Genomic DNA, 9477 nt, shown 5'->3' with positions numbered 1-9477 from the left:
AGGCACATGTGAATAGTTATTTTTATTCTTAACAATAAATTTGCTTCTTTTTCCTTGTTTAGAATTCAACATTACATGAGAATATTTTTAAAAAATTATCTACTGACATACATAGTAATCCAAATAGAATACATTTATCTCAATCAAAATTATAATTTCCAGTTAATAGCAAAATAAAGACGTACTGGTAAAGAAAACGAGATGTATTTCACGTTAGGGTAGGCATGAAAACCTCACTTAGAGTAGATCCTTTTGAGGGTGTTATCGCCCGACAAGTAATTTGTTGTAAGCTTCAATGTTTTCATTAAGGTCCATGACTCTAAGAACCATTTGTAGAGCATTGAACCCCTTTGGCCTACTAGGAATGATGGTTGCATAGTATGGGTCTACGATATGTATTTCTTGTGGGATCGATACGAGAACCACGCTCAAAATAGATTCCCTTGAAGGAATTGACGCCCGACAAGTAATTTGTCGTAAGCGGCAATCATTCTTGGTGAGTCCATGACTCTGGGAACGATATCTAGAACCCCAAAGTCGATGGTTGCGTAGCATGGGTGTGTGAGATGTATTTCTCGTGGGGTCGATACGAAAACCTCACCTAGAATAGATTCCCTTGAAAGAATTGATGTAACACCCTAAACCCTAAAACTTATATATAAAGGATTACTCGATAATTTAAGGTGTCACCAATGGCAGACCTTCAACAATACATAGACATTTCGAAAACACACAGCGGAAAAATAAACAACATACAACACTTGTCGTCGCATATTCACCTTCACTTAGGGTATCATTGCAGCGGAATCACATTAAATACGGTAATAAAACATACTAACTTCAATTTGGATCTTATAAGGACTTAGCATTCACAAAATGATTTCAAAAAGAGATTCTAATATTTAACTGTCAACAACTTCGAAACACTGCAACATAATAGTTATTAAACTTCAACAAAATAAGCACATTAACATCAAACATAATAAATGAAACATCCTTCTCCCTCAATGTTACATAATCATAGCACAACGCCTAAAATAAAAGTGATAACTAATGAAAATAACTCCAAGAGCTATTTCTCACTCATAGCAGCAACTTTACTCCTAACTATCTGCAAGATGTCCATGATGGACAACATCAAAATCAAAGGGTGAGAATTCACATCAATAAATTAACAATATAAACTGCAGGGTAGAATTCAAACATTTACTCTCACACCCAATCCATCAACATACACAAATAGTCACATGTTCATCATTTAAACTATGCAATGAGACTCACAACCTCAACTAAACTCATATGCATGTGGTACCAAATCACCATCAATTGGTTCACTCAGGAACCAGATTCACCATGCTCGAACCCCGAATCCACCCTATTTAGATTCAGGATAAGTCAGCAATACATCCTACTTAGATTGTAACTTACCTCTTTCATCAACAACAATGACATAATGAATGCATGTCACAACGCATCAATGCAACAACAACGTAATATTTAAAGTTCCCTCCCAACAATAAATAAAACATGCATTGATCCAACGATAATAGTTCCCCTCCCGAACTATCGTCCCTCAATAACATAATAACAATTTAACAACATCATTCATGCTCATACAACGTCATATCATCATCACAATTCATAGAAATTATCACGACATCACAATCATGTGCGCACATCAAACACTTCATAAATTTGATTAAAAATCAGGTTTAATCGTCAATTCATACCAAACATCATTCAAAATAGTAACTAACTAAGAGAGCCCCATATTTTTGCACAGGAACAACGCTGTCGAGCGATCGATCCTTCTTTTTGATATCATCTACAAAAGGAAATTAGTTAATCAGTAAGATAATACACGAGGTTATATATATTAAATAAAGAGGGGGAAAGTCATACGAAATTTTTTTCTCCTCTCACCCACAAATTTTGCCTCAGAAATGTCATGGAGAAGTATTTCCAAGTTAGAAAAGGAAATCAATGTTTCCTTCATAGCCTTTTCCGCATCGGTAAGAGATTCATACGAAAAGTAGTAATCTCTAGCTTTTTGAGAAAAGTGATCTAAGGATCAAATCGCCTTCTCCTTTAAAAATAGATTGTCGGGACTGAAGAAGGGGAAGAAATAGTTCATAACTCATCATGAGCAAGAAGAAAAATAGGGAAAATAGGGGAAATAATACTCTTAAAATCCCTTCCAACTATCAATATAGACACGAAAAATCTCGTTTTCAACCGGCGGAGAGAAATAAGCCCGTAACTTCGACTTTGGGAAATGAGATTAACTTCAAAGAGATGAAAAAAGAGACTTAGGGAAGCCTAATCCATATCTCCATGATATTCATACCAATATTGAAATAACCCCACAAAGGCCCAGACATAGAGATGGATTTGAGATGAAGGAAGGAGGAAATGATCTAACACCCCTTTCTCAAAGCAGTCAAAGGGAGTCTTACTCATAATTTATCGAAAATGCAAGAATAAAAAGAGATATAGCACCCTTCGAACATATGGCACACCCTCTTATTTATGGGTACCCCAAAAATTTCCCAATCCGAGGAGGATCCCACTTCAAAGGGAAATTTATCCCATCGACCTTCTGGATATGCTTTAAGGAAATTCCCAAACATTGTGGGTCTACCCATGAGTAATCTTCAACATTTTTAATGGCCATATCAAATTTGTTTCACCCTGCATATGAGTTAGGTCAGGTGAGTTAGGGGCTACATGTCTGCAATAAAGGTTTAACACCAAGGAGTAGTAAAAAGAGAAAAATGAAGATCATTAGGGCAAACCCCTACTTTTATAGAAAAAATAGTCAAGTTTTAATGATCTAGATCAAAGACATAATATCATTCCAAGGGTAATTAACACATTGCTCCTTTATACAAGAAGGGGATAGACAACAATACTCAATTGTCCTAGATAAAGAAATCATTCTCTACCAGGTGTTACTAGGCTGGTGTGATAAGAGCAAGTATCAAATCATTATTAAGACAAGAAAATTATTTAATGCTCATGCCCTCCACTATCTTTCAACAGATTTTGGAGCATTTCAGTTCCACATTGCACCGGACCCCGTCTTAGAGGCTGGTCTTCATTACTTAAGGATTCCCCCGGCCCTTTGGTTCTCTACAAAGCCTTTAAACAATTGTTCTGGACCGCCCAAAGGACCAATCTATTTCAAATCCATTATACTCAACCCAAGGTATAAAATAGTTGACATGATGAGAGCAAGGTAAAATCTTTGATCTCCACTTTCATTATAGTCATCTAGAATCTTGAACTGACTTGGATGTTGGGGTGCTAACAATACAGGTCCACCTCGCACCACCATAAAGGAGATCGAAGCCGCTGCACATGATCACCATTTATTCAATTGTCCTTATTTCTGATTCATTCATGGAGTTAGAGCATCAATTTCTGGTTTCCGAATAGAACAACTTCGTTGTTATCAGCCGTGTTTTCTTCCAGTTTTGTAGAAATAGAAGTTTCTTCTAGTTGTTCTTTTCTCTTGGCCACTTGCTTTCTTTTTCTAGATTTAATGTTGTTTCTATGAGTTGTTCTTTCAATTTTGGGATCAAACACTAATTGATCTTAAAGGATATTTCCTCACATACACAAGATTTAGCAATCTAACCAAATAAATTAGTAACAAGATAGTTAAATAATAAAAGATATGCACAAATATAAACAAATATGAACAATAATACTTAAAATGATAAATAAAAATATTGTAATACTTTTAATATCTAAATGTCAGTCTCGGGCAACAACGTCATTTTGTTGAATATGAACAAAAGTAAGTAGTTGCCTTATCATCTCCACAAAGACTGATGCGATATTTAAAAGATGTTTAATACTCTTTATAACTTTAAGCAAAGTATTTGGAAAAGTTTGTTTTGTTTATAGAACTAAATTGAAATAACAGTAAACGGAAATGGGGTTAACATATGAAATGAGATTGTTGGTGTTAGATTTCATTATCCTATACTCATGATCAATTCTATATACTTACCATCAGTTAATATTATCAACCATCACTCTGCATATGTTGTTTATGTCTAAACAATGACATGAAATCAATCATATTGCTTAACAAACCATTTCTCAGTCGGTTAACCAATGTGATAACATTAAGTTTTGATAGTATATGTGAATATTAAATCTAAATCCATATCTAGAGTCTTAGCATCTAACAAATGGAAATCTTTGATCTAGTTAGCAAAAGTATTGTCGCATTACGCGAAAAACCGGCGGGAAAAGAAGAAACAACAGAGCCGCCACCGTGCGTTATTTATCCCAAAAGAGGGAAAGGAAACGCTCAGAGTAAACCTAGGAAAGAACATGGTCTCGCGACCAAAGAGAATGGGTTCGGGAGTCGGTTATGCGAAGGGAAGGTATTAGCACCCCTACGCATCCGTCGTACTCGACGGGATCCACGCACAAAAGGAAGGAAAACTGGTTGCTAAAAACACTGCTCACACACACACACACACTGGCTGAAAGAGACGCAAGAAACTGACTGAAACTGACTCGGCAGGATATCGCATCCTGGGCCTACTTAGTCTATCAAGCATAGACATCAGAGTCGAAGTAGTTCGGACTGGGAAACAACACATGCTCGCTAGGATATCGCATCCTATGCATACGTATCTCCTTGGACGAAGGAGAATCAGAGCATTCGTAGCTCGGCTGACACGCACACAACCAAACACTGGCAAAGGCAAACGTGGAGCCTGAATGCCAATCACTGGACTTACATCAGCATCCGAACCAAAACACACACACACTGGAACCCGAATGCCACTCGATGGACTTACATCAGCTTCCAAGCACACAACAACACAACAAGTTAATAGGGAGTCGGGGACTCGAGCCTATAACTGTCAAGCACACACTCAAACAAACAGACAACAAATTGCTAAGGAGTCAGGCACTCGAGCCTAGCAACTGCCAAACAACACACACAAAAAAAAAAGGCGCCCGGAGAGATCAGCTCAATCTCCTGCCTACATACTTCATCTGGTATGAAGATCAGGGCGATGTAGTTCCCCTACGCAGGGACAAAGGACCTAGCCTAACCAGATAACAGAGGGAGACACAACACTAGGGAGACTACGACTCGAGCCTAGATGTTGTCATGCAAAGTCGCCCCTAAGTTAAGGTTTCTAGCTAACTGGCACAGGGAGCCAGCCTATCCTAAACATGACTTGCACAGGAAGCAAGCCACACACACACCTAACTTGCACAGGAAGCAAGGGTCTCGATTGCAACTAGGGCAAGAGAAAGGGGAGGTCTCAATCGCAACGAGGGCGAGAGAAAAGAAATAGTGTTAGTTGTTAGTCAAACTCGACAAGACATCGCATCTCGTGCCTACGTATCTCATCTGGACATGAGAATCAGAGTTGCCGTAGTTCGGCTGAACTATGACTGTTGGTTTGTGTTTTTTAAGTGGACAACGTCACTGCACAATCTACCTGATGCTCGACCTTTGGAGACTTACTCATCTGTAGTAGAAGGAGTTAACGTGTCCTTAAGAGGGGATGATGTTTGTTTGTGTTTTAAGAAAGCTCAAGCAAGAAAGGAAGTCCTATACGAAGGAACCGTGCTACCTTAATTGACATGCAAACGAGACTACGCGGAGTCTAACAAACCTAGGGGATACAATCACACCACACAAACACATACAGCATAAAATAAACACACCAACAAGGGGGCTCAAACATCAAGGCTAGGTTTTAGTCGAGGGGTCACATCAACCTCAACAAACAAACCTCTGGAATTGGGTAGATGTTGCTCTTAACCTTGCCATTGAGGGGCTAAGGTGAAGCAGATGAAAGGAGATGAGGGGTGTGCCTCATTGCTCTTATGGTGTGACACAAGTTGCACATTCATGGTGTGACACAAGTTGTCACACCCTACTTCAAAAATTCACAACTCTCAAACCACATAAGATAAATTCATGATCTTTACATCAAAATAAACATGGATGAGTGTAGATTAAGCACAAAAATTTTCAGATCATATGGATAAGGCATCACAATTTCACAATTGATTTGGTAAGATGTACAATATTTGGTCACATTCTACAAACCCTAATGCCATTTAAAATTCACTGATCAAAAAATTCTGGAAAAATAATGATAAAAAACTAGGGATCATGATGAAGATGATGCAAAAATTCCCATGAAATTTGGAATTAAAATGAGTGAAATATGATTTTTGCAAGTTAAGTATGTCAAATGAAATAAAATGAGGAATTAAATGAATTAATTTGGAAATATTAGACCGAGAATGGCATTTCAGTAATATTGTGGTTCACTAATTCAAACGATGTCGTTTAGGAGCACGGAATGGAATGTTCTAATTGGTTGGCATGGATGAACAGGAACCATGCATACGTAATAACAGAAAATCTGGGCATGGCTATGAAGAAATTAGGGTTCATGAACAGTAACGAAGCATTCATCTTCCAAAATCGAGCTTACGAGAATTTTTCCAGAAATCCAAATTGAGTACACAGAAATGATCACCCAACTACCACTAACACGAATCCAACATTGATTTTCAGTAAAACATCACACACATCATGAATCGAGCAGAAATCAAAAACAACATCAAACTTCATTTCAAAATATCTCAACCAATACTCAACTATTTCATGCGATTCAAAGATCAAAATGCTCAGGAATAAAAGATCTACACTAAGCATGACATGGATTTGAGAAATAGAGAGATCGATTTCTTACTTGTTCTTGAAGAAAGTTGGGATTCAGTGGTTGTTTTGATGTTTGCTGGTGAAACAGATGAACCAAGGTCCTCCAAATGATGATTGGTGAAGACTTTGAGCTCAGTGAAGCTTGGAAACAAACAAATTGAATTTCACCATTGTTGGAGCTTGGAAAATCAGTTCATGTAAATGCTGTTACAGTCAAGATTCAAGGCTCCAAACAGCTTCCAAAGTGATGGCAAAGTGAAGAACAACTGAGCAGGGGTCGAGTTCTTTGAGGATTTGAGCAGAAATTTTTAAAATGCAAGATGAGAGTATTTGAGAGAAATGATCTTTTTCTGTCTTAGATGGCTGCTGCTAGGGTTTAATTGTGCAGAGAAATGAGTTATATACTTCTGTTTTAACTTTCTTAATGAAGTGCTAATCAAGTTTAACTCAAATGAAGTCAATTGCTCATTTTGCTAATTTTCAAACCAAATGCACATGGGGTGTATGCTGCACGATTTTTAGGCCTTTGGCAAGTCACAAATGATGTCCTAAACCATTCCCAATTGGCCAATCTGATGGAAATTGCTTAAATCAAAACTTCAATTTTGCACCTCACTTGAAATTAAACATGCTAGGTTCAAAAGTGCCATTTTGATTGGAAATGTTTTGGTACATGAAAGTTACATTTTTGGAAAGAGGAGGTTAAATGTGGTTTGTTGGAAAAAACCTCACCAATTTTGGCCAAATGGTTTGAGAGATATGGCCTTTTGAAGTTCAAGAATTTGTGAAAATGATTGGATCATATCTTGCCAACCATACATGGGAATTGAGAGTTCTTGGACTTTTTGGAAATGGGAGAACAAGATCTTCAACTTTCATGTTGGGCAAAAATTCATTTGAAGCTTGTATCATGATGTAAGTTTGGGATTAAGAAGTTTCCATTTTTGGCAGTTAAAATTACAGGTCCAGTTTCTATTTTTGGAAATTTTCTGATTGGCTTCAAATTCTTCAATGATGTTGTTTGCCATGATACATGAGGCCTATTGGGACATGAATAAGCTCTCTCAAACCAAATCCATCCATCAAAACCATAAAATCAACCACAGTTGACCAAGTTTGACTTTTTAGGGTTTCTGACTGATTGTGCCTTGACTGATGACCTCTGAGCCTCCAATCTTTGACCTAAACACTTCAAATGGACCCCCAAGTCATGTGAACATGTTGGACCAACCCTAGGGCCTTGGCTCAATGAAAAACACACTTGCTTGCTTGGTTGACTGATCTCCTGATCAGTTTGACCTAATTCTCTTGATTGGCTTGCACTTGAGGCAAAAGGGACAATGCAATGCTATGCAGTGGACCATGTTATGCTATGACCTAATATGAGTATGTATGTACAATGGTAGGTGCAAATTTGAGGTGCTACAGCTGCCCCTATTCAATCAGCTGGGAACCCGAACGGATGATAGCAACGACTGTCAGACTTTCAGGGTAAACAGGGATTGAATACCAAAAGAACCGTAGAAATTTGCACCGACTGGATATAATACAAGAATGCCTGTCAGGATCGGCAAAGAAACAGTCTTGAAAGAAAAATCCGTCTGGAACGGAAAAAGAAATCGGCCTGAATACCGAAACAGAAACGTCGACCTGGATACTAAAATAAATGGTAACACAGGGATAACCACGGCCTGAGCGCCGCTCGTCAGTCTGAATACTGAGCATCGGTATATGAGAGATTTGATGTCGATCTGAAACATCGGAAATTGGCCTGGATGCCACTTCGGTCTGAACACCGGAAAATTGGCCTGAGTGCCATAAGTACATCGACCTGATCGTCGGAAACTTCTTCGGTCTGAATACCGGAAAATCATAAGTACATCGACCTGATCGTCGGAAACTTCTTCGGTCTGAATACCGGAAAAACATAAGTACATCGACCTGATCGTCAGAAACTTCTTCGGTCTGAATACCGGAAAAACATAAGTACATCGACCTGATCGTCGGAAACTTCTTCGGTCTGAATACCGGAAAAAACATAAGTACATCGACCTGATCGTCGGAAACTTCTTCGGTCTGAATACCGGAAAAAACATAAGTACATCGACCTGATCGTCGGAAACTTCTTCGGTCTGAATACCGGAAAAAACATAAGTACATCGACCTGATCGTCGGAAACTTCTTCGGTCTGAATACCGGAAAAACATAAGTACATCGACCTGATCGTCGGAAACTTCTTCGGTCTGAATACCGGAAAAACATAAGTACATCGACCTGATCGTCGGAAACTTCTTCGGTCTGAATACCGGAAAAATTGGCCTGAGTGCCAAAGCGCGAATTGGTTTGTGTTCCAAAACACTCAACATCCTGAAGAGGGCTGGAAAAGCAGTCTTGTTAAAGGATGGACATTCGATTTCCACAAGAAATACGAATCTTACTCGACTGGGGAGGACGACTTCGACCCAAGAGCGCATGAGACATATTATCTATAGCCGTCAGAACGTAGATAATAACCTCGCATGGAAGATTATCCATAACCGGGTTGTAGGTTGTTAAATGAATAATCGACCGACATCATCCTGAAGAGAGCGAAAGCAAACTTGTTAAAGGATAGACATTCGATTCCACAAGGAATACGAATCTTACTCTGCTGGAGATAACAATCGAAAGATTGACCAAAGAGTGCATGAGATATATTATCTATAGCCGTCAAAACGTAGATAATACACTCGCATGGAAGATTATCCATAACCGGG

This window comes from Lathyrus oleraceus, chromosome 3 (assembly GCF_024323335.1).
Source record: "Lathyrus oleraceus cultivar Zhongwan6 chromosome 3, CAAS_Psat_ZW6_1.0, whole genome shotgun sequence".
NCBI lineage: Eukaryota > Viridiplantae > Streptophyta > Magnoliopsida > Fabales > Fabaceae > Lathyrus > Lathyrus oleraceus.
This window is presented reverse-complemented; position numbering follows the sequence as displayed.